This window comes from Canis lupus, chromosome X (genome assembly GCF_003254725.2).
Source record: "Canis lupus dingo isolate Sandy chromosome X, ASM325472v2, whole genome shotgun sequence".
Lineage (NCBI taxonomy): Eukaryota > Metazoa > Chordata > Mammalia > Carnivora > Canidae > Canis > Canis lupus.
In genome coordinates, this window is record NC_064281.1 from 21,433,306 (window position 1) to 21,459,666 (window position 26,361).

General features: G+C 38.3%; 1 protein-coding gene and 1 long non-coding RNA gene across 8 annotated transcripts in view; one reads left to right on the forward strand and one right to left on the reverse strand.

Moving 5' to 3' along the window:
- Positions 1 to 26,361, forward strand: part of LOC112654455 (melanoma-associated antigen B18-like) — a 301,121-nt gene that overhangs the window by 213,514 nt on the left and 61,246 nt on the right. The gene's annotated exons all lie outside the window — the stretch shown is intronic.
- Positions 1 to 26,361, reverse strand: part of LOC125754620 (uncharacterized) — a 57,969-nt gene that overhangs the window by 788 nt on the left and 30,820 nt on the right. The gene's annotated exons all lie outside the window — the stretch shown is intronic.

Here is a 26,361-nt window from a genome sequence, read left to right on the forward strand (position 1 = left end):
AATGAAAGGTAAAGCTAAGCATATGACTTTTCTAGTTCTAATTTACTATAGCATAAAATACATATATTTATAAAACTTAGAACATATATGGATATTTATATATCCATGTATGTATAGTATATATTTGCATATATCTTTCTTAAAGTTCTCTTTGAAACACGTTTCAAGCTGTAGTCAGAAAACAGATACTGATTTCTAATTATCCTTTCATATAGAATGTTTACATCTAAACTTTTCAATATTACCCATACAATCTTATTTATAGTAAATGTGGTCTTTTTTTCAGTCTTCTATTTTCCTAAGTGCCATTTTGTATGTGACATGGTGAGGTATACTTTTTGCCTTTTAATAATTGATCTCAGAAATATAGACATAAATAATTTGCCTTATGGCATTTTATAAAATAATGTTTATCCTTTGCACACTACAGCAGTTTTGGAAAAAAAATTGAAATGGAACTAAATAAAACGGATTAGCTGACCAATCTTAAATTTAAAAAACAAGTAATACAGTCTCATTTTGAAATCTGACTTAAAATTTGTGATAATTGTATTGGTTTTGTATATTTTGCTCCAATATAAAGAGGAAAATGAAAAGAGAATTCAGTAATAAGTTAAATTGTAGATTATTTTCTATGGTATAGATTACTATTTTATATTTTTAAACTCTTTTTTTTATATTTTAAACTCTAATAAAAGTATGCTTTTTAAACCTAATATGCTTTTATTTTTTTTTAATTTTTTAATTTATTTATGATAGTCACAGAGAGAGAGAGAGAGAAAGAGAGAGAGAGGCAGAGACATAGGCAGAGGGAGAAGCAGGCTCCACGCACTGGGAGCCCGACGTGGGATTCGATCCTGGGTTTCCAGGATCGCTCCCTGGGCCAAAGGCAGGCGCCAAACCGTTGCGCCACCCAGGGATCCCAACCTAATATGCTTTTAAAAATCATTTGGTATTGATCCTCTGTTATGCTTATTAACAAATTCCAAAAATAGAGAAAAATTACATTGAAAATTGAGGAAAAAATGGCATCCTCTTATTTTAGCACTCTTGGGTATTCAGCTCTAATTGTCATTTTTCTTAGGGTATGCAGAAGTACTAGGAAGTTTCAGGCAGAAAGCCTGCTGAATAACCAAAATGATAGCACATATGCTTTGGGAGTTTAATGCAATTCAATGAAATTGCTGATTGAAGAGATTTCTCATGTTATTAGTAAATGAATTTAGAGTTACATGAGACAAGTTGTAAAAATGGCAAACATTAGTAATTGTCAGATGCTTATAGTGCATTACAATGTACCTGTATCATGTAAACAGTAAATCATCACCTTTTAGCATATTAAAACAATAAGAGTTACAAGATTACAGAAAAACATGAAAAAGTTTAAAAGAAAAATTATTACATATAGTAGTGTCAAGTCAGAACAGTAACTATGGATTTGGAAAAAGAATGTAAAATTATGACATTTAAATGTATTTTTAAAATTTTAATTCCAGTATAGTTAACATACAGTGTTATATTGGTTTCAGGTGTACAATATAATGATTAAGCAATTCTATACATTACTCAGTGCTCATTGCGATGTGCACTCTTTTTTTAAAAAAAGATTTATTTATTTGAGAGAGAGAGAGCACATATGGTGAAGAGTGAGAGAGAGAGAGAATCCCAAGCAGACCCAATGCAGGGCTCAATCCCACAACCCTGATTTTGTGACCTGAGCCAAAATCAAGAGTCAGATGCTTAATTGCCTGAGCCATCCACGTGCCCCTGGATAAATGTACTCTTAATCCCCTTCACCTATTTCACTCATCCTCCCACCCACCTTTTCTTGAGTAACTATCCATTTGTCACTATAGTTAAGAGTCTCTTTTTTGGTTATCTCTCTCTCTCTTTTTTCTTTTGTTGTTTTTTTTCCCCTTGAATTCCACATACAATTGAAATCATAAGGTATTTGTCTTTCTCTGACTGGCTTATTTCACTTAGCATGATACTCTCTAGCTCCATCCATGTTGCTGCAAATGGCAAGATTTCATTCTTTGTGTAGGCCGAATAATATTCCATGGTATGTATATGTTTATATATATGTGTGTGTGTGTGTGTTTGTGTGTATACACATAAATTGATATACACATACACACACACACCATATTTTCTTTATCCATTCATTTATTGATGAACACTTGGGCTACTTCCATAGTTTGGCTGTTATAAATATTGCTGTAATAAACATTAGAGTGCATAGATCCCTTCAAATTTAAACCTATTTTGTGTCTGGGGTTTTTGTTAGCATAGCATGGAATCTAAATCTATTTATTATTTTACTTGGTACATTTCCATTTTGAGGTTTCAGATACTTATTTCAATTGTACATATGCAGTCCTAATCAGATTTATGTTTAAATGATTTAATGTTCATTCCTTATCTGTTATGGACTGAATGCTTGTGTCTTTCCACCCAAATTTGTATTCTAAAGCCCTAACCCCTAATGTGACTGTATTTGAAGATGGGGTCTCTATGGAAGTAATTAAAGTTAAGTGAGGCCATTGAAATGGAGACATGATTCTATAGGAATAGTGTCCTAATATTACTCAGCCATTAGAAATGACAAATACCCACCATTTGCTTCCACGTGGATGGAACTGGAGGGTATTATGCTGAGTGAAATAAGTCAATCAGAGAAGGACAAACATTATATGGTCTCATTCATTTGGGGAATATAAAAAATAGTGAAAGGGAATAAAGGGGAAAGGAGAAAAAATGAGTGGGAAATATCAAGAAGGGAGACAGAACATGAGAGACTCCTAACTCTGGGAAACGAACTAGGGGTGGTGGAAGGGGAGGTAGGCGGGGGGTGGGGGTGACTGGGTGACGGGCACTGAGGTGGGCACTTGACGGGATGAGCACTGGGTGTTATTCTATATGTTGGCAAATTGAACACCAATAAAAAAATAAATTTATAAAAAATAAATAAAATAAAATAATCACACACACTCACAAAAGGAATAGTGTCCTAATAAGAAGAGACACTGGTGAACTCTCTCCCCATATGCTTACCCCAAGGAAAGGTCATGTGAGGGCATAGTAAGAAGGTGGCGATCTGCTCACCAGGAAGAAGGCTTCCACCAGAAACCAACTAGGCTGACAACTTGAACTGGTCTAGTTTCCAGAACCATAAGGGAATAAATGTCTTTTGTTTAAGCCAGTCAGGCTATGGGATTTTTTTATGGCAGCCTGAGCAGACTTATTTGCTGTCTTTGAAAAACAAAATTTCATGCCTGAGTCTGAGTCTCCATTCTCACCACTGGAGTAGACTTGTCAGGAAAGGTGCTCTGGTAATATATGCTTGAGCCCATATATACCAAAAGAGAAATTTTTTGTGTGCTAACAGGTTAACATATGATGAATTCTTATCTCTTTGTAGAAAGTATAGAGTCACAAATAATTTTTCTCTAAAAAACTCAGGGTTGAAGGGGTAAGGGGGAGGAGCAAGATGGCGGAAGAGTAGGGTCTCCAAATCACCTGTCTCCACCAAACTACCTAGAAAACCTTCAAATTATCCTGAAAATCTATGAATTCGGCCTGAGATTTAAAGAGAGACCAGCTGGAATGCTACAGTGAGAAGAGTTCGCGCATCTATCAAGGTAGGAAGACGGGGAAAAAGAAATAAAGAAACAAAGGCCTCCAAGGGGGAGGGGCCCCGCGAGGAGCCGGGCTGAGGCCGGGGCGAGTGTCCCCAGGACAGGAGAGCCCCGTCCCGGAGGAGCAGGAGCTGCACCGACCTTCCCGGGCGGAAAGGGGCTCGCGGGGAGTTGGAGCAGGACCCAGGAGGGCGAGGATGCCCTCGGGTTCCCCGGGACAGTAACAGCAACTGCGCGCCCAGGAGAGTGCGCCGAGCTCCCTAAGGGCTGCAGCGCGCACGGCGGGACCCGGCGGGACCCGGAGCAGCTGAAGGGGCTCGGGCGGCGGCTCCGCGGAGGGGGCTGCGCGGCCCCGGGAGCACCTCGGAGGGGCTCGGGCAGAGGAGGAGGCTCCGTGCGGAGGGGGCTGCGCGGTTCCAGGAGCAGCTCGGAGGGGCTCGGGCGGCGGCTCCGCGGAGGGGGCTGCGGCCCGGGAGCGCGAATCCAACAGCGCAGGCTCCGGAGCACAGGGCGCCGGGACACAGCCCAGGATCCCGCCTCCCCCGGGACAGGCAGAGGCCGGGAGGGCCCAGGACAGCAAGGACGCTCCTGCCCCAGCTGAGCACATCAGCGGCCCCGCCCCGGAGCCTCCAGGCCCTGCAGACGGAGTTCCTGCCGGAGCTGAATCCAGGTTTCCAGAGCTGCCCCGCCACTGGGGCTGTTCCTCCTGCGGCCTCAGGGGGTAAACAACCCCCACTGAGCCCTGCACCAGGCAGGGGCACAGCAGCTCCCCCAACTGCTAACACCTGAAAATCAGCACAACAGGCCCCTCCCCCAGAAGATCAGCTAGACTGACAACTTCCAGGAGAAGCCAAGGGACTTAAAGTACACAGAATCAGAAGATACTCCCCGGTGGTTCTTTTTTTTTTTTTTTTTTTTTGTTTTGTTTTGCTTTTTGATTTGTTTCCTTCCCCCACCCCCTTTTTTTTCTCCTTTCTTTTTCTTTCTCTTTTTCTTCTTTTTTTTTTTCCTTTTTTTTCTTCCCTTTTTTTTCTCTTTCTCTTTTCTTTCCTTCTTTCTCTCCTCTCTTTTTCTCTTTTTCCCAATACAACTTGCTTTTGGCCACTCTGCACTGAGCAAAATGACTAGAAGGAAAACCTCACCTCAAAAGAAAGAATCAGAAACAGTCCTCTCTCCCACAGAGTTACAAAATCTGGATTACAATTCAGTGTCAGAAAGCCAATTCAGAAGCACTATTATACAGCTACTGGTGGCTCTAGAAAAAAGTATAAAGGACTCAAGAGACTTCATGACTGCAGAATTTAGAGCTAATCAGGCAGAAATTAAAAATCAATTGAATGAGATGCAATCCAAACTAGAAGTCCTAACGACGAGGGTTAACGAGGTGGAAGAACGAGTGAGTGACCTAGAAGACAAGTTGATAGCAAAGAGGGAAACTGAGGAAAAAAGAGACAAACAATTAAAAGACCATGAAGATAGATTAAGGGAAATAAACGACAGCCTGAGGAAGAAAAACCTACGTTTAATTGGGGTTCCCGAGGGCGCCGAAAGGGACAGAGGGCCAGAATATGTATTTGAACAAATTCTAGCTGAAAACTTTCCTAATCTGGGAAGGGAAACAGGCATTCAGATCCAGGAAATAGAGAGATCCCCCCCTAAAATCAATAAAAACCGTTCAACACCTCGACATTTAATTGTGAAGCTTGCAAATTCCAAAGATAAGGAGAAGATCCTTAAAGCAGCAAGAGACAAGAAATCCCTGACTTTTATGGGGAGGAGTATTAGGGTAACAGCAGACCTCTCCACAGAGACCTGGCAGGCCAGAAAGGGCTGGCAGGATATATTCAGGGTCCTAAATGAGAAGAACATGCAGCCAAGAATACTTTATCCAGCAAGGCTCTCATTCAAAATGGAAGGAGAGATAAAGAGCTTCCAAGACAGGCAGCAACTAAAAGAATATGTGACCTCCAAACCAGCTCTGCAAGAAATTTTAAGGGGGCCTCTTAAAATTCCCCTTTAAGAAGAAGTTCAGTGGAACAGTCCACAAAAACAAAGACTGAATAGATATCATGATGACACTAAACTCATATCTCTCAATAGTAACTCTGAATGTGAACGGGCTTAATGACCCCATCAAAAGGCGCAGGGTTTCAGACTGGATAAAAAAGCAGGACCCATCTATTTGCTGTCTACAAGAGACTCATTTTAGACAGAAGGACACCTACAGCCTGAAAATAAAAGGTTGGAGAACCATTTACCATTCGAATGGTCCTCAAAAGAAAGCAGGGGTAGCCATCCTTATATCAGATAAACTAAAATTTACCCCAAAGACTGTAGTGAGAGATGAAGAGGGACACTATATCATACTTAAAGGATCTATTCAACAAGAGGACTTAACAATCCTCAATATATATGCCCCGAATGTGGGAGCTGCCAAATATATAAATCAATTATTAACCAAAGTGAAGAAATACTTAGATAATAATACACTTATACTTGGTGACTTCAATCTAGCTCTTTCTATACTCGATAGGTCTTCTAAGCAAAACATCTCCAAAGAAACGAGAGCTTTAAATGATACACTGGACCAGATGGATTTCACAGATATCTACAGAACTTTACATCCAAACTCAACTGAATACACATTCTTCTCAAGCGCACATGGAACTTTCTCCAGAATAGACCACATATTGGGTCACAAATCGGGTCTGAACCGATACCAAAATATTGGGATTGTCCCCTGCATATTCTCGGACCATAATGCCTTGAAATTAGAACTAAATCACAACAAGAAGTTTGGAAGGACCTCAAACACATGGAGGTTAAGGACCATCCTGCTAAAAGATAAAAGGGTCAACCAGGAAATTAAGGAAGAATTAAAAAGATTCATGGAAACTAATGAGAATGAAGATACAACCGTTCAAAATCTTTGGGATGCAGCAAAAGCAGTCCTAAGGGGGAAATACATCGCAATACAAGCATCCATTCAAAAACTGGAAAGAACTCAAATACAAAAGCTAACCTTACACATAAAGGAGCTAGAGAAAAAACAGCAAATAGATCCTACACCCAAGAGAAGAAGGGAGTTAATAAAGATTCGAGCAGAACTCAACGAAATCGAGACCAGAAGAACTGTGGAACAGATCAACAGAACCAGGAGTTGGTTCTTTGAAAGAATTAATAAGATAGATAAACCATTAGCCAGCCTTATTAAAAAGAAGAGAGAGAAGACTCAAATTAATAAAATCATGAATGAGAAAGGAGAGATCACTACCAACACCAAGGAAATACAAACGATTTTAAAAACATATTATGAACAGCTATACGCCAATAAATTAGGCAATCTAGAAGAAATGGACGCATTCCTGGAAAGCCACAAACTACCAAAACTGGAACAGGAAGAAATAGAAAACCTGAACAGGCCAATAACCAGGGAGGAAATTGAAGCAGTCATCAAAAACCTCCCAAGACACAAGAGTCCAGGGCCAGATGGCTTCCCAGGAGAATTTTATCAAACGTTTAAAGAAGAAATCATACCTATTCTCCTAAAGCTGTTTGGAAAGATAGAAAGAGATGGAGTACTTCCAAATTCGTTCTATGAAGCCAGCATCACCTTAATTCCAAAGCCAGACAAAGACCCCGCCAAAAAGGAGAATTACAGACCAATATCCCTGATGAACATGGATGCAAAAATTCTCAACAAGATACTGGCCAATAGGATCCAACAGTACATTAAGAAAATTATTCACCATGACCAAGTAGGATTTATCCCTGGGACACAAGGCTGGTTCAACACCCGTAAAACAATCAATGTGATTCATCATATCAGCAAGAGAAAAACCAAGAACCATATGATCCTCGCATTGGATGCAGAGAAAGCATTTGACAAAATACAGCATCCATTCCTGATTAAAACTCTTCAGAGTGTAGGGATAGAGGGAACATTCCTCGACATCTTAAAAGCCATCTATGAAAAGCCCACAGCAAATATCATTCTCAATGGGGAAGCACTGGGAGCCTTTCCCCTAAGATCAGGAACAAGACAGGGATGTCCACTCTCACCACTGCTATTCAACATAGTACTGGAAGTCCTAGCCTCAGCAATCAGACAACAAAAAGACATTAAAGGCATTCAAATTGGCAAAGAAGAAGTCAAACTCTCTCTCTTCGCCGATGACATGATACTCTACATAGAAAACCCAAAAGTCTCCACCCCAAGATTGCTAGAACTCATACAGCAATTCGGTAGCGTGGCAGGATACAAAATCAATGCCCAGAAGTCAGTGGCATTTCTATACACTAACAATGAGACTGAAGAAAGAGAAATTAAGGAGTCAATCCCATTTACAATTGCACCCAAAAGCATAAGATACCTAGAATAAACCTCACCAAAGATGTAAAGGATTTATACCCTCAAAACTATAGAACACTTCTGAAAGAAATTGAGGAAGACACAAAGAGATGGAAAAATATTCCATGCTCATGGATTGGCAGAATTAATATTGTGAAAATGTCAATGTTACCCAGGGCAATATACACGTTTAATGCAATCCCTATCAAAATACCATGGACTTTCTTCAGAGAGTTAGAACAAATTATTTTAAGATTTGTGTGGAATCAGAAAAGACCCCGAATAGCCAGGGGAATTTTAAAAAAGAAAACCATATCTGGGGGCATCACAATGCCAGATTTCAGGTTGTACTACAAAGCTGTGGTCATCAAGACAGTGTGGTACTGGCACAAAAACAGACACATAGATCAGTGGAACAGAATAGAGAATCCAGAAGTGGACCCTGAACTTTATGGGCAACTAATATTCGATAAAGGAGGAAAGACTATCCATTGGAAGAAAGACAGTCTCTTCAATAAATGGTGCTGGGAAAATTGGACATCCACATGCAGAAGAATGAAACTAGACCACTCTCTTTCACCATACACAAAGATAAACTCAAAATGGATGAAAGATCTAAATGTGAGACAAGATTCCATCAAAATCCTAGAGAAGAACACAGGCAACACCCTTTTTGAACTCGGCCATAGTAACTTCTTGCAAGATACATCCACAAAGGCAAAAGAAACAAAAGCAAAAATGAACTATTGGGACTTCATCAAGATAAGAAGCTTTTGCACAGCAAAGGATACAGTCAACAAAACTCAAAGACAACCTACAGAATGGGAGAAGATATTTGCAAATGACATATCAGATAAAGGGCTAGTTTCCAAGATCTATAAAGAACTTATTAAACTCAACACCAAAGAAACAAACAATCCAATCATGAAATGGGCAAAAGACATGAACAGAAATCTCACAGAGGAAGACATAGACATGGCCAACATGCACATGAGAAAATGCTCTGCATCACTGGCCATCAGGGAAATACAAATCAAAACCACAATGAGATACCACCTCACACCAGTGAGAATGGGGAAAATTAACAAGGCAGGAAACAACAAATGTTGGAGAGGATGCGGAGAAAAGGGAACCCTCCTACACTGTTGGTGGGAATTTGAACTGGTGCAGCCACTCTGGAAAACTGTGTGGAGGTTCCTCAAACAGTTAAAAATAGACCTGCCCTACGACCCAGCAATTGCACTGTTGGGGATTTACCCCAAAGATACAAATGCAATGAAACGCCGGGACACCTGTACCCCGATGTTTCTAGCAGCAATGGCCACTATAGCCAAACTGTGGAAGGAGCCTCGGTGTCCAACGAAAGATGAATGGATAAAGAAGATGTGGTTTATGTATACAATGGAATATTACTCAGCTATTAGAAATGACAAATACCCACCATTTGCTTCAACGTGGATGGAACTGGAGGGTATTATGCTGAGTGAAGTAAGTCAGTCGGAGAAGGACAAACATTATATGTTCTCATTCATTTGGGGAATATAAATAATAGTGAAAGGGAAAATAAGGGAAGGGAGAAGAAATGTGTGGGAAATATCAGAAAGGGAGACAGAACGTAAAGACTGCTAACTCTGGGAAACGAACTAGGGGTGGTAGAAGGGGAGGAGGGCGGGGGGTGGGAGTGAATGGGTGACGGGCACTGGGTGTTATTCTGTATGTTAGTAAATTGAACACCAATAAAAAAAAATAAAAATAAATAAAAATAAAAAACTCAGGGTTTATAGTATTTAGCATCATGGAAAAGAACACTGAAAGTATTCAGATTAGTTTCTCTTTCTATGTAACTTAATGTTTCTGCTGAATGCTAGTATGATCTTTTCTTTCATCCTTGCAACTTAAAAAATAAGGATACACACACACACACACACACACATATATACATATACAAATACATACAGAGTGGGCAGAGAGAGAAAGAGAGAAAGAGAGAGGTAAAATGCCAATAATTTTGTCAGGTACAACTTGTGCACTTTTTCATACTGCATATTTTAATTACTCTTGGGTTACTTTGGTTTTGTTTGTTTGAAATCATGTAGATTACTAAATCTTTTACCACTACTTCTGCTGGTTACTGTTTTTTTGTTTAGGAGCACCAGTCATCAATTTGTTTGGGTCCATTCTCTGTTCTCACCATCTGTAATACCTCTTGTTGGTATTATTTATATGTCCATTTCCTCTGTATTTTGATGACTTTCTCATATTTTTTTTATATTTGCACTTGTTCAGTTAGATGGAGATGTCCTCATGAAAGTTCTGTTCTCTTTATGTTAAGACACTGATGGGATTTTCAACAACTTTTATCAATCTGTCCCTGTTTGACCTTGAATATTGTTTTGTCTGTTATTTGTATTGCTACCATTGCCTTCTCCTTATCATTTGTCTAACATAGGATTTTCTCTTCATTTTTAGTCTTTACCACCATTCTATCTTATGTGTCCTCATAAATAGGATAATAGCTGGGTTTTGCTTGTTTTATTTGCTTTATTTTTTATTTTTTGAGAGAGAGAGCAAGCAGGCACAGGGGAGAGGCAGAGGAAGAGAGAGAATCTCAAGTAGGTTCCATGCCCAGCATAGAGCCCAACATGGGGCTCTATCTCATAACCCTGAGATCATGATCTGAGCCAAAATCAAGAGTCAGATTCTTACCTGGCTGAGCCACCTAGGTGCCCCAGGTTTTAGTCAAATTGGTTTATGCATATTCATAGTAATCACTGATATGTTTGGATGTATTTTGGATGTATCAAATGTGTCTTTAGAAGAATTCAGCCCCTAATATAGTATAATGTGGTATAAACATACTGTGGATATTTTAAAAGTCCTATAAAAGTATGTTTTATGATGGATTATCATAAATAAATAATAATATACATTAATATAAATTAATTGAGGGATGCATTTTTGAGTTTGTACAGTGTTCTAGAAAGATTCTACTTTCTTCACCATATTTTATATCATATTGGACACTCTTCTTGTGTTGCATTTGTCAAAATGAGCTCAGTAGAATCTATTTCTTTTATATATGTCAAGTTGCATCCATTCAAACTATGGAATTCTCCACACAAAACCCACATGAGAATGTGTTAGGAAAATTAAAAATATTTTACAGCCACATTAGCAAGTGTTATGTAGCAAAACATATTTTCCAGCTTTATTTCTGGAATCAAAATTAAGGTTTTCCAGTTTGTACCATGTTGATATATAGTATTGGACACGTGGTTTGTGAGCCTCCCTGATGAGATTCCCTTACTACCTCCTTATTTCCAGTTGTGTCCCAGTATTTTTACCACATTGGACCAAGGCCAGTCAATCATTTGTCTCTGCTAGACTCTCCCCCTTTCTTCCTGTCACACAGCCAGGCAGACCAAGCCGATACCCAGAGTTTCCAGTTCAACTGCTTCCATCCTTCAATGGGACACTATACAACAAGATTAAATGACACACTCTACTCTGAGGCCCAGTTTCACCTCATGGCCTATCTGGAGAAACCTCAGATGCTAAGCAGCCCGACTTGCTGAGCAGCCTTCAGTGTCTCTTTTCAGTTTACCACAACATGGTAACCAACAGGGTAAAACAATCTTTACTTGCCTTTTTCTTAAGCGTGCTGCCTTAGATTTCCATCTCCTAAATAAAGTATCGGCTCTTTAACCCATGCCTCAGGTTCTGTTTATTAGAGACTGTGTCAAAGAATAATACAGCTCTTTTTGTTTCCCCTTTGATGTATCAGTTTCCATTTCTACCTATAAGACTACAGCTTAGGATGCCATGATGAACACTCCAATTGAATAGACTGTATGCTCCTCCACTGACTTAAATCATCTCGATGACATCTAAGATGACCTTCATATTCTATTAATAGAAAACTGAGTTCATGGCACTCTCTTCTACCTTCTTCTTGCTTCAGCCCAAGCCCACTTCTTGAGTATGCTGTCTATCTCAGTGAATACTCCCATGAACCTGGGAACCATTTCTTCCCACTCCTTACCTGTATTCAGTTTATTCGCCAGGTCTTTCACTTCCGCTTGTAAATATTTCCTGAATCTGCTTCTTCACTCTGCCACTTTTATGACTTAAACATGGCAGCCACCATTTCTTACTTGGACCATTTCAGTCCTCTCCCAGTCATGCTCTCTTCCTTCAGTCTCTGCAATCTCTAGTCTATCCTTGAACCTCCTGCCATCATTCATTTTAAAGTGATACCAAGCAACACTTGCTAAAAATCTCTTCAGTAACCCCCCATTGCCAAAATTATAACATATAATACAAACTCCTAGCATGCCACACAATGACCTCTGTGATGAGATGGTTCCCATCTAGCTATTTGGGTTTTTTAAATATGCCGTGTTTTTTTCACAAACTGATAGGTTTTTCTATTTACCCCCTCCTGATACATCCTTCTACTTCATAGTCTAATAAATTCCTATGAATCTTTAAGAGACAGCCCAACGTTCATATCAATGTTTCTCTTAGGCCTTTCCTGATGTCCATATCACTCCTTCTTGAGTGATGAGGCAGTTCTCTCCATGTTTCTCTTACATGCTTCTTGTAGGCATAGTCTCAAAGCAAAGGTAGATGAGCAAGAGAGGAAGTGGAAACATGGAGGTACTTTTTCAAGCCTCTGAGTCAAGTTTGCTAACATCCTCTTGGCCAAAGCAAGTCACAGGAGAGGAGTCCAGGATCAAGGATGGAAGCAGAATGACCTGCCAGAGTGAGAAGGAATGACAAAGTTTGATGGAAAGGGGAAAGGATAAAGGAAGGGTGAATGGTTAGGGCCATTAGCACAACTGATCTACACACACTATGAATATTTATTCCTGAAATTCTGGGCCTCCACAGAACCTCTTTCTTAAAGCACACCTAGAGGTTACGTATAGTGATGAAATTAACCAAATTTCTGCTTGACAATGCACTGTATAGCAGGGGACTAAAAGATATTACAGTAACTGAAAATCATGAGCTTCTAGAAGGGGTGCTCAGCTTAAATATTACAAGCACATCTCCTTGCCAGCTAATGTCATGGCTTTAGTGGTTTTACTTGTCACTACTTTTAAGAGGTGTGATTTTAGAGAGCTGAATGTTGAGTGAGATTGACAGGAAGAATTTAGGAAGAAATAATATGAAGGTGGATACTATAAAATAAATACAACACAGTAATTGTTCCTACAAACTGAAAAGTAAATGTGTTTTGCTCTTTTTGTGATTCTGTTAAATTAATAGATATTGAGTTCCAGACAGTTCAAAATGCACCTTAGGGACTCTGCTTTTCTTTTTCAAATATGAAAGAATGAAAGAGAGAAAACATCTTTAAAAATCTGTATTAGGTTATCCATGAGAACTTCAGTGAATACACAATGAATATGTATTCACATCAGACCAATAATCGAGTGACAGCCAAAATTGTTTACCCAGTCTGTTTGCTTATGGTCTAACTATTTAAGCAGATGGCTCTGCATGCTTTTGAAAGAAACTTTTCTTGAACCTAAGTTTGAATAAAGAAATATACCGAATAAACCCCACAGAGAGTGAAAAATTAAGTCATGGATATGAAAGGTCTTGGTACTGAATGAGAATTTTAAGCTAATCATAAATTACTGTGGCTATACCAAAGCATTGGACTGAATGTATCCATGATTTTACCTTTTTTTTCTTAGATGCTATTATATTACCAATATTATTTCCACTCTTGATTCCTCTTAGTGGTTGTCGTATATACACAGACATATGTGAGGGATGACCCAAGTCTTGATGGGCAGAGGGGCCCATTATATAAACAGAGCCATCTGGGTTGAAGAGAAGTCAAACTGGATATCTCAGTAAGTGAGCAGAGAACAACATTATGGTTGACATCTAGACAGTCTAAGGACAACTCACTGGAAAAAATTTAATAGTCTATTCTCTTGGATAATAACTAAATATTATATGAATGATACTAACAGCATTAATGGTAATAGCATTAAGTACTGTTTCTTGGCCTCTGGCTATGTTAGGTACTTGGTGAGTCTATTTTATGTGTTATCCCTTATGGAGGTCAGACTTATTGTCCCACATTTTGGAAAAGGAAACTGAAACTCAGAAAAGATCATATTCATGGTCACACAGTTAGTTATAAGGACAACTTACTTGTAAATCCAGGTTAGTAGAACTTCAGGTTTCCTGCCTTTTTTATGACTAAGGTTGTCACTTCATAGAAGGACTTGATTACTAGATAGATTACCAAGAAAATTAGCTTCTCCCCCCGCCCCGCCCCAATAAGTGATTATCAGAATTTGGATGCAGGGTTCATCTCAGGATCATTTCTCAGTAATGAGGCTCAGAGTAGGACAAGCAAAGAATATTTTCATGCTGAATCCTAAATTGTTGGACAAGACTAGAGGCATTCAAGTATTTAAGCTTCTTTGGCTTATTTTAAAAACAGGTAATATGATCAGAAGTCCACCCATACTGGTTATTCTCTTTCTTCTCTTAAGTCCATTTCCCCCCATTTTCAGCTCTCACAGGGTTCTAGCCAGGCCTGCTCTGCTTCTTGCTCCTCAAGCCTGCTATGGCTAGTTAACTGGGTCTTACCATCCATATTGGATGCTTTACACTTGCCGCATAGCTGCACTTTATTCCTTTGTTGAATTGTTTTCAGTTAAATCCTTCCCAGTGTGCCATCTACTTTCTGCCTGGAACTTTAGTACAGAAGGGACCATATGTCACAGGTTACACGTACTGCCCTGGCGTAATTTTTAAGCTACTTTAAAAAAGATTTATTGAGATATAATTGATACACAAAAAGCGGCACATATTTAACGTGTATAATTTGATGTTCAGTGGGTTTGAACATATATAAATACTAGTGATACAATTACTACAATCAAGTGGTAGATCTACCTAACACTTCCCAAAGTTTCCTTGTGTCTCTTTGCTTTTTATTTTATGTGTTTATGCTAAGAACGCTTCAGATCTACCCTCTTAATAGATTCTGAGGGGCACAATACTGTATTGCTACCTATCGGCACTATGTTGTACAGTGGATCTCTAGAACATCCTCCTCTAGTATAACAGAAACTTTATACCTATTGAATGATACGGCCAGTGGTGATTTTTAATACTCCTATTTTACTCTCAAAAGTATTCTGGGTTGGAGGATAATTTATATGGTCATCCTATTGATATACCATATAAGTGTTAATTTTATATTCTTATTCTTCTTAACCCAAAAACAATGGAGGAATTGGGAACTGAATTCACAAAGGCAGGATAACAAAATGCATAATGCTTCAGAATCAGAAAGAAGAGGATTTTACTCCCACTTGTTACTCATGAGCTCTGTACACTCAGATCATTTAGTTAATTTCTCTGTACCCAAGATATTATCTGTAAAAAGAGAAGAATAAAACCCACACTGAAGGATTGTTTTAAACATGAGACTATATAAAGTGCCCTGCACATAACAGGTGCTTAGTAATAATCTTTTATCAAAATTACTATTTTTGACATACACATATTTATCTTTGAACTTTTAAAATAATCCTTAATATAAAGCAGGTATTCAAAAATATTTAATGGAATTATTTAATGGATGAGTTTCAAATGTGAATCAATTATAAACCCAAACTGGATTCTTAGCTATCTTCAGTTTTGAAATAATTCTTCATAATGATCCTCTTTAACATTGCAGTTTTCCTTACTTATTTTTTTCAGATTTTATTTTTAAGTAATCTCCACATCCAACATAAGGCTTGAATTCATGACTCTGAGATCAAGAGTTGCATGCTCTACCTAGTGAGCCAGCTAAGCACCCCTCTAATTTTCCTTACATTTAAATGAGTTTCTAAAAATTATTACTTCCAGTTTCAGTTGCAATTATGAGTGTAGCCTGTTAGCTTGCTTAGTGTTAATATGGGCAACCAGGTCTTACCAACTAGCCCACTAGTTGATCTATTCTGAGCAATAAGTAAAGGGGACTGGATAAAAAACTTGGTGTACCTGCTTTCAGGCTACTGGCTGTAGCTTGAAGCAGAGTGGAGAGGGCTTTGTACTCTTAGATCAAAATACTGAGGAACTAAGGTGGAATGGTACTCATTGACAATAACTGCACGTATGGGCTCATAAAAAATCCAGCTGGCCTAGGCTTGGCCTACTGTAACAGGGCTGAAGGGTACTTTGGCTCTCCTACCACTGCCACTTTACAGTTTTTATGGAGGATCTCTACATCCCTTTATGAACACTCTTTGAACCGTGGGGCCATGTTACAGCTAGTGTAGTACCTTGACAACTTAAGCTTTTCATCAAAGTCTTATCTAAAACAACCTCAAGAAACACAAATGAAATTATTTCTGTCCAAAGATAATGTATACAAACTATGTCTAGTACATGATACATAGGTAAAATTTCTTTGTTGCATAAACATGAATTTGCTTTCTCTATTTCTCCCTCTGAACAGGATAGCTACTGTAAGGGATATAATATTGGTCTGATGGGATGGTGTTCTATCCTATCACACATAACAACTAGTAGAGAAGAAATCAATGCTCTTAACTCTATCATGCATTCATATGTCAGCATTTATTTACATCTGACTTACACGCATTAGCCAACACATCGAAGACGTAAAGATAAATAAACCACAGTCTACTGTTTTCAAGAAGTTCACCCTCCCTTGTAATTTTCTTCTATTTCCTCACCCATTATAATCAACTACTCTCCATAGAGTCCCTTTGGACTTTGTTCAGACCCTAGTTATAGTTTTTATACTTAAGAATACACAAACCAATCTTCACCATTGTTATAAAGTACACTACCCATGTTATATTATTTACACATTTATCAATGACCTGGTAAGGGGTCTTGCTAAATATTTAATGTTAAAATGTCCCTATCGAATAGCAATCTTGTGGTTTAAGGTGAATTATAAGCCTTGTTTTATAATAGGCAAGAATGATCCCTTAAGGATCACAAACCTCAATGTAAAATGTAAAGCTATAAAACTCCCAGAAGATAACACGGGAGAAAATCTAGATTACCTTGGGTATGGTGGTGATTGCTTAGATATGACACCAAAGGCATGATCCATCAAAGAAATAATTGATAAGCTAGACTTCATTAAAATTTAAAACTTGTGCTTTGAGAAAGATATTGTCAAGAGAATGAGAAAACAAGCCACAGAATGGGAGAAAATATTTGCAAAAGACACATCTGTAAAGGACTGTTAACTAAAATATACAAAGAAGTCTTGTAAGTGCAAGAAATTCTCCACTGGAGATCTAGAACATATGTTAACACAGAAACCAGAATAAACAAAAGTTTGGGGTTTGGAGTAAGAGTTCTTTTTTTCTTTCTTTATTCTTTGCCACCTATAATTTGTACACAATTTTTTTTTTTTAAGAAAGCATAGCATCAGATGCCTAATTACCTTCTACAGTAGTTAGTCACTGGTTCATCTATAATCACTAGATATGTGTAGAGATGGCTTAAAAATAAAATCTTTTATATGTATATATATAAAATCATTAGGTACGTTGAAGGCTGAGTATTGCTACTAGAGAGTTGATAGTTATAAAATTTGAAAGAGAGGGCAAAAACAGGTAACTGAACTTCTTGTAAAAAGAAGGAGTAATTCTCTAGTTTCCATCTGAAATTCTAGAAATCGAGAACCCTATTGAGAGAATATAGGTAAGAATGTTTTGTTTCAAAACTACTGGGCTCTGAACACTTATTTTCAAAGTTAGATAAATGCAATATAAACCATTAAAAAGTCTATATTTCATAATACCTGAGGAAAAAAGTGACAGACTGACCAACTATGAAGTTGGTTTAGTTTGCCTTTAGCATGACACCCTCTTTCTGAGCTTAGCTCGAGCTTCATCTTTGGCTCCTCTCTCCCTCACAATCCTTGCCCCCCTCCCAGTGCTTTCAAGCTCTATCTAGTTTTGCTCATTAAGGAAGATGTGGTATGATAAATGGATTCATGCTAAGAGACTACAGTTCTTTGTTTTTCAGAGTGTGTTCCCCAGAGCAGAGAAATTGGCATCACCATGTTTACTGAGTAAGAATCTGCATTTTCACAGGGTCCCCATGTGTTTTGTACATGCTTTAATAAGATAACCAGGAGACCCATATGCATGTTCAGCTTTGAGAACACTGGTAGAAACCTGGCTGTCTTCTAGAGCATTGTTCTCAAAGTGTGATCCCAGGGTGAGCAACATCAGCCTCAGCATGGAATTAATTAGAAATGTAAATTCCCAGGCCCCAGTCTAGACCTTCCATATCAGGAACTCTGGTGGTGGGGCCCAGCCATCAGTGTTTTAAGAAGCCTTCCAGGGGATTCTGTTACTTAAAAAAAAAAAAAATGTAAAGACCACTATTGCAGAGCATCTACATGCAAAGAACTGCTCATTTTGGAATTGCAGAGCTCAGTGCAACATGAAATGTGGAAAGGGCTGGGAGTTTTATCTCATAGACCCTCCTGGCCTTCCTCCAACTTGCATAATCCTGAAATTCAAGACTTTTCCAAAAATACCCTATATATGCTTTCCAGATTAGCCTATTAACTTGTCTCATACCTTCTGAGAGTGAATCCCTTCATACCAATTGGTTTAATTCAAGAATTCTGCTCCATTACTTTAGCTATTCCAATCTGTGAAATTTCATGCTGCTAGGACATCGGGCTGTATAGCCATTTTAATTAGTTGCCTATGACACGGAGATCACGCACTTACTAGAATTACTTCAGTCATTGAAAAACCTCTGCAAAATTGAACTCTCTTTCTTATCTTTTTCTCCCCTAACTCATGCCCAGATGCCCCTTGTTTAAATTTCTTAGCACTGCTTTTTAATCTAAGCTGATGTCTGTGTGTGTTTCTGTGTGTTCGTATGTCAATTAACTAATGTTTCAGATCAGAGCCTGTTGCTACAAATATTACTGCAAGGAGGCATTCTTCACTGGTTTTAATGTGCTGTTCAACAGAAGGAGCGGTGATTAATGCTGCTTAAACTCCAAAGTAAACAAGAAGTATATGGAATTATGAATGATTGCCCTTAGTAGTGATCGCACTGTAGAATAGGGCACTTTCCTACAATGAAAATAGTTATAATACTTTTATTATTTTAAGATAGCCTCTAGTGTTTTTCCAGGACTAGACGATGGATTAATAGAATGGCTAGGCAGAAATATTCTATACTATTCACATAACTTGTCTGCTGGCATTTAAAGCTTTTCTCCCCGTGTGAAGCAAAGCAAAATTGCTCTTTGTTGAACTACTTTTCCAGGAGTCTGGCTCTTAGTTCATTCCACCATTATGGCATTGAATGAGTTGCTTTTACTTTCAATAATGCTTATTTTGTGACAAACTATGAAATATTTGTTCTACCTTACATGGAGGTGTAGAGAAGTTAATCTTCATGCCCAAGATAACTGATCACTCCTTTGGCATATCCGTGAAAGTGTTACGTGTATTCAGTCTTGCTAACCCACAACAACAGTCTATGGGTTATGACACATTTGATGTCTTTAACAGGGGAGCACATTAGGGTAAGTGCTACAGACTTACAGCTTTATAAGTGCCCCGGAGATGTGTTGAGACTTTCCTGTAAATTGTTCAAACGAAGTGAGAATCATAGATAACAAAGAAAATCATCTCTCGAGGAACTTTTCTGTGTCACATTAAAAATTATTTTTGGCATTTTCTCGGAGTGTAACGACAATACATTCATACTGAGGTTGGAATTAATAGATAGAGATAAGAGCTATTAATTAATATCCTTTCACAACACTGAAGTGAAGAGAATCGTTACGCCAGCCAAGATTTTACCTTTTAAGAAACTGGTGCAGAGTGGAAATATTGATGGGGTGGAGGAGTTTACTGGAAATGAAAGGAGGGGCACCATTCCCTTCTAACAGAGCGGGGAAATGAAATTAGTCTACCTGTCAGGCATGCTAGGTAATGACTCGTCAACTGAGAAAGGTTCACTTTGTACACAAATGGAAGTATAAACATAAGTCTAATGAATGTTTAGCTTAGTCACTATTTAAAAAGTTTGATTTTTTGGTATTGAATTACAAATATAAGTTTTAACTCCATACATACATGCTTCTGCATTCATCATCTGTCAGTCAAACTATGCTTGATTCCGGTCTTATTTCATTGACAGAGTGAAGTCTTGTGTTTTAAAAAGTAGTAAAGATAATTAGACTGGCACTTACGCTTTCCTTTTATATATTCTTTTTACTGAAGCGTGGTATACATATGGTAAAGGTGGAAGTGGTAAGTGTATATAACTCATTTAATTTTTACTAACTGAACGAGATCATGGAATTAGCAGTCAGATCAAAAAATAGTACCAGCACCTTGCTACCCTAGATGCCTCTTTTTGTCCCCTTGGGGTATCTCCTGCTCAAGAGTAGTCACTACTTATCTTCCATAGCAAATCATTTTATTTTATTTTTTTTTATTTTTTGCAAATCATTTTACTTTATTTTAGGATTCATTAAAAAAAATTAATAGAAGATCAAAGCAGATAATCACCTAACCTTTCCTTGAACACTCTGCTCTTTTCCACCAGTGGCAATAGCCTTATTCCTTGTTTTATGGTCTGATGTGGCTACTCAAAGGTCACATGTAAATATCTAGATTTCTTCTATTCCAGCAGTTCTCAAAGTGTGATCCAGGAACTCTGAGGGCATACTTGCGAAACTTTCGTGGTGGGGTGCGGGGGGTGGGGAGCTCAAGGTCAAACTGTTTTCATAATAATACTAAAACGTTGTTCACCTTTTTCATTCACTCTATCATAAACGTATACTAGAGTTTTCCAGAAGCCTCGAGATGTGATGTCACAACAGGCTGAGTGCAGAAACAAATAGGAGAATCCACTTCTATTCTATTAAGCCAGGTATTAAAGAGATTTACAAAAATGTAAAATGGTGCCACCCTTTCCACTTTCTTTTTAATTTTGAAAAATCATTTTTTCCTGTAGTATGGTATTTAGCGGTGAGTTTATTGTTACTTCAAAATGAATGAAGAAGTAAATATTTTAAAAAGTAGTGTTAAAAAAGTAGTGTTGGGGATCCCTGGGTGGCTCAGTGGTTTAGTGCCTGCCTTCGGCCCAGGGCATGATCCTGGAGTCCCGGAATCAACCCCCACATCAGGCTCCTTGCATGGAGCCTGCTTCTCCCTCTGCCTGTGTCTCTGCCTCTCTCTCTTTCTCTCTCTCTTTGTGTCTCATGAATAAAAAAAAAAAGTAGTGTTAATTCCTCTTACAAAAATATCAGTAAATATATACAACATTTACAAAACGTTCTTGAGAGTCCTCAATAATTTGTGAGTTTAAGAATCCTGAGACCAACATGATTGAGAACCACTGTCCTAGTTATTCCAAAGTATACTTCCCACACCATTCCTCTGAATTGGTTTCCATTGTGAAATTTACTTATCATTTTTCAGTCTTTGTTTACTTCAACCTCATAAATTAGGGGATTACCTTCTGTTTGCTTTTCCTTTATACCTCCCACATCCTTAATTTCCATAAAATTACTCTTATATTTTATCCCCTCTCTTTACAGGTTTACATTTAGGCTTAACTTTAATTTCTCACCCATGATATTCAGACTTTTACAAAATACATCATGATCCATTATCAGGTACGGAATTTGATTTTACCTTACACAAAAGCTAATACATTAAGCTAGCCTTGTGACTCTTTTGTAGATGCTCACAGAAGACATAAGATTCCTGAGTCAAAAAAAAAAAAAAAAAAAAGATTCCTGAGTCAAAGACAAAGGACTTTATTATTCATTGCACAATCAGCCCTCCGAGCATCAGGATGTTTGTTTTTGTTCCCCTTTCCTCAGAGCCACGTGTTGGTGATGTGGAAAGGCCCAGAATGTTCCAGATGTAGTGGGCTTGCGTTGTAGCTGAAACATACCGAGCTCGGAATATCTTCCTTTTTATAGCAAGCAGTATATAAGCCTACCCATCTCTCAAGATTGCTCCTGTTAACCCAACCCTAACAAATGGCTTAAGCAAAGATCCACTGTGGCCTTGCATTCTTGGCACACCCAGCAAGAATATGCAGAAACACTCAAGTTCATAGACTGTCTGTCTCAATCCCCACTTGAGAAATTTATTAATCTGGGAACACTATTTTCAAAATGGAAGGCAATCCCCCTCACTCATGCAAATGTTAAAAACTTAAAGGGGTTCAGACATCCTTCAAAGTATATCCATGGACTTCTGCCTTAAATATTCATGTTTGTCAGGGTACTACCATGACATTTTTTTTTTTTTTTTTAGGATTTTATTTATTCATGGGAGACAGAGAGAGAGAGAGAGAGAGGCAGAGACACAGGCAGAGGGAGAAGCAGGCTCCATGCAGGAAGCCCGATGTGGGATTTGATCCCGGGACTCCAGGATCATGCCCTGGACTGAAGGCAGCGCTAAACCGTTGAGCCACTCGGGCTGCCTGCCATGACATCTTCTTATCTCAATTTACATACACTCTTTGTGTGATTAGTCACCACCCTTATAAGAGATTAGACCTTCATTACCTACTTTAGATATTTTTATCCAGTTTCATGGTAGATTTCTTTAGTTGGTTATCAAATGGGCCCTGCAAATTCAACACAAATAGGAGCCCCTGGGTAGCTCAGTTGGTTAAGAATCTGACTCTTCATTTTGGCTTAGGTCATGATCTCAGGGTCATCAGATTGAGCCCCGAGTCAGGCTCCATGCTCAGCAGGGAGTCTGCTTGAGATTCTCTCTTCCTCTCCTTCTGTCCCTTTTTTGCATGCATGCTTTTTAAAATAAATAAATAAGTCGTTAAATAAATTCAACACAGCATTAATCAGATGAGTATTTCCCCCTCCTAAAGCCCTAGAGAAAAGGGGGGGGAGCATTTTTCTGCATTGTTTAAATCTTGATAAAAATCACCTGTCATTCTATCACCAAAGCTGAAATATGATGCCATTTTTTCTTTTCTCTCTGTTCTCCAAAATGTCTGCTATTTTTCTCTTAGATATTTCTTGGATCTGTTCTCTCCTCTATAGCCTATGTTCAGGAGCTCAGCATCCCCTGCTATCATCTGTAGAAATAGTCCTTGAGTAATTCTGTATTCTCTCTATATTATTCTGTGTATGTTTAGTTTCATTCCCATCTACTGCATCCTCCCCACCAATCCCAGATGACCTAGAGGGAGGGAAAGGGTACAGATTTTGGTATCAGACCAACTCTGACTCTGAGCATACTATGTGGGACAGTATATTATTTCTAATACCACTCTTTATTTGTAACATCAGGGCAATACCTTCTCCCTTCTGAAGTGAATTGTTAGGATTACATATGATATATGTATATTACAAGTACAATTTAGGGCTGATTCTTAGGAATACTACTCCTTCCTCATCTTTCTCTAAAAACAATTTCAAGGCTTTCAGTCACCATAAAAATAAATTTGTACTCTTACCATCAAATAGAATCCATTTCTTGACCTGCCAGGCACCCAGATTCATTTTCCCACTGCTTTTGACAGTTTCCCACATTGTTATATATCTTAAGTGAAATACTGATCCTTACAGTAGCAGGAGTAGAATATTAAAATTTGCTTCTACTAAAAAAAATACTTCTAGTACTGCATTGTAAAACATATGGGAAAAAATCTATTAATACTAAACTAACAATACAGAAATAAAATATGGCCTTATTAAGTATTTTTACTAAAATAGCCAGTAAGTATTTGATAATTGAAGTTCTGCCTCAAGCATCAGAGACCACAGAGAAAATGACTAAGAAATACATGTAGAGATCGTTAACCTTAACCAGATAAAAACTGCCTATAATTTTACCAGCAAAAGATGGGTTTGTTCAGGAAAAAAAGAGAATTGCAATGTGGAACAAACAGGCTGTGGCAAAACCATAGACAAGTCTGGGGAACAAAGGAGAGGTAGTTTTCAAGGGGAGAAGGGGTGATTTAGGAGGGTTGTTATGAAGTAAAATCCACTGGAGTAAACTGGGAGTTAAAAGTATGGTGGCTTTTCCTTGACCGAGCTTTTGGGGGGTTGCGGGAGGGGTGGTAAGGAAAGCATATCTTCCTTGGGCTAGAATACTAAAGTGGTATCCAAATGCAAGGTCAGTCTCTTTCTTTTGGGTCTGCAGTTGACAATGAGAGGTAGGGTGAGAGAACTCGCCCTGCCAAAGCCTCCTGACCCTGTTTCTTTAGTTAGGTTTCTTACCACCAATTTTTTACTAGATTGTAGGCAAGAAAAAATAATTTTCCCTCTACTCTTCTAGGTGCTTTCTTGAGACAACCCATGCCCCCAGTAATAAAAAAGATGAACATGAAAAAAACAAACAGAAGTTTTTTGGGTTTTTTGTTTGTTTGTTTTGTTTTGTTTTTTTGGCAAACAGAAGTTTAAAAACAGGGATGCCTGGGTGGTTCAGCAGTTGAGCGCCTGCCTTCTGCCCAGGGCATGATCCTGGAGTCCAGGGATTGAGTCTCGAATTGGGCTCCCTACATGGAGCCTGCTCCTCCCTCTGCCTGTGTCTCTAATAAATGAATAAACAAACAAACAAACAAAAACTTAAAAAAAAATAAGTTTAATAACACATATACTTTTTCCTATATATGTGAGGGACACCTCTTGTATACATGTGGAACACCCAGGAAAAACAGAGTAACTCTTTAAAATGGCCCAAGCCATCACCTTAAATATCATCTTCAGCTAAAGGCAAAAGATGTTTGGTGGTGGTGGAGTGGTGGTGGTGGGGGAAAAACCAGTTATTAGGAAAGGCACAGTAAACAAGGGTAAGGTTGTTATAGAGATTTAAGTCCGTACCTTCTCCATTGATAAGAGTTTCTAGAGATTTAGTCATTCTTTTTCTGGTACAGGGAGTAAGATAGCTGCACAAATGGAAATTTCTCATAAATGTAAATATCTCTTATAAAAGGGTAACTCCTACGTGGTTTTCAGAGTTTTTCCTGTCTGTTGTTTTTAAAAAATAATCAGCCTTGATGCCAAGGAGGCATATTTTGGGGTGGCACATTCTACTTCCCTTCATGATCTTTCGTTTATGTAAGAAGTATAGTGATAGGGCCCAAATCAGAAGAGTGGAAGCCCCCCCCCCCCGCCGCCCACACACACACAATTTTCAGACTAACAACCAATTACATCCTTGCTATAGAAGATGACAGAAGAGAAAGCTGGAGCCTGTTCCTGCATTAGTGAAGCGTACTGCAGTAGATGACCCCAGCTTCCCTTTGGCCCACTACTATTCTATACTGCACTGCCTGTGTTCTCTAGGAGTATTTATTATTTTAACCATCCTCTAATAAAAGCTTTCAGCTTTATGCAATGCGATTATTCAATTATTTCTCATATGGCAAAGCACAGTTTTAAAGAACCAAATAGAAGAGTGCTGTTTGGTTTTAAAACAATAATTTTTGTATGATGCATAGAGACAAATACCTACATAAATGCAAAGGTGGCCGGTTTCAAAATATACTTTGGGTTTGTGATCATCAGAAGTTAATATCCACTTAGTGTATTTATAGTTTTATGCATTTTATTGTCACAATCAGAAGCAAGAACAACACCTTTCTTCTGTTCAGTAAGGTCCAGAGTCAACAAACATTTACTAATGTGTATCTCAGGGGATCTTTTGATAGAATAATGTTAAGGCTGACTAATGATCATGTTGAGTTGTTGTCTTTACTTTATTATGGTGCTCCATCCTACACAGTTCTGTAAAAGGTTTATTAGAATCCTGATTTGGTATAGATATTAAATTAACAAAAAGGGAACTTGTAGGCCTTTGAGATTTCCTTTGAATCTCACAGGACCAACCTCTAATTTCTAATTCTGATGAATAATTTTCCCTCTGCCTTTAGTGCCCTGGAGAGGCACCACTCATGTGAACCCAGGCTACTTTTTCCTCTTCTGTTCTATCCCATGCACGTAATTGAGCCAAGTGATTCTTAGGTCACAACATTTTGGGAACCATAAAAGAACGCATTATAGAATCCACCCAAAGGACTAATGAACTTCACTGCAGCTAGAAATAAGTGCAAAATCACGTGTAGTTAATGAACAGTGTATTCACAATGGTAAATTTATTTCTTTGATTGGTTTATAAATAGCTGTATATCAGCATTAATAGTGTGTGCAGTATCAATTATTAGTGATACTTGATCAGATCATTATAATTTAGTTCCAGGTTGTTTTGATTGGGGGATGACTGGGATCTTTCCCCTTCATTACTAGTTATCATGCTCTTACTGTAGTATTTATTTGGAGAGAGATTATGTCTTACCAGTATATCAACCTTCAAATTGGTAGAGTTA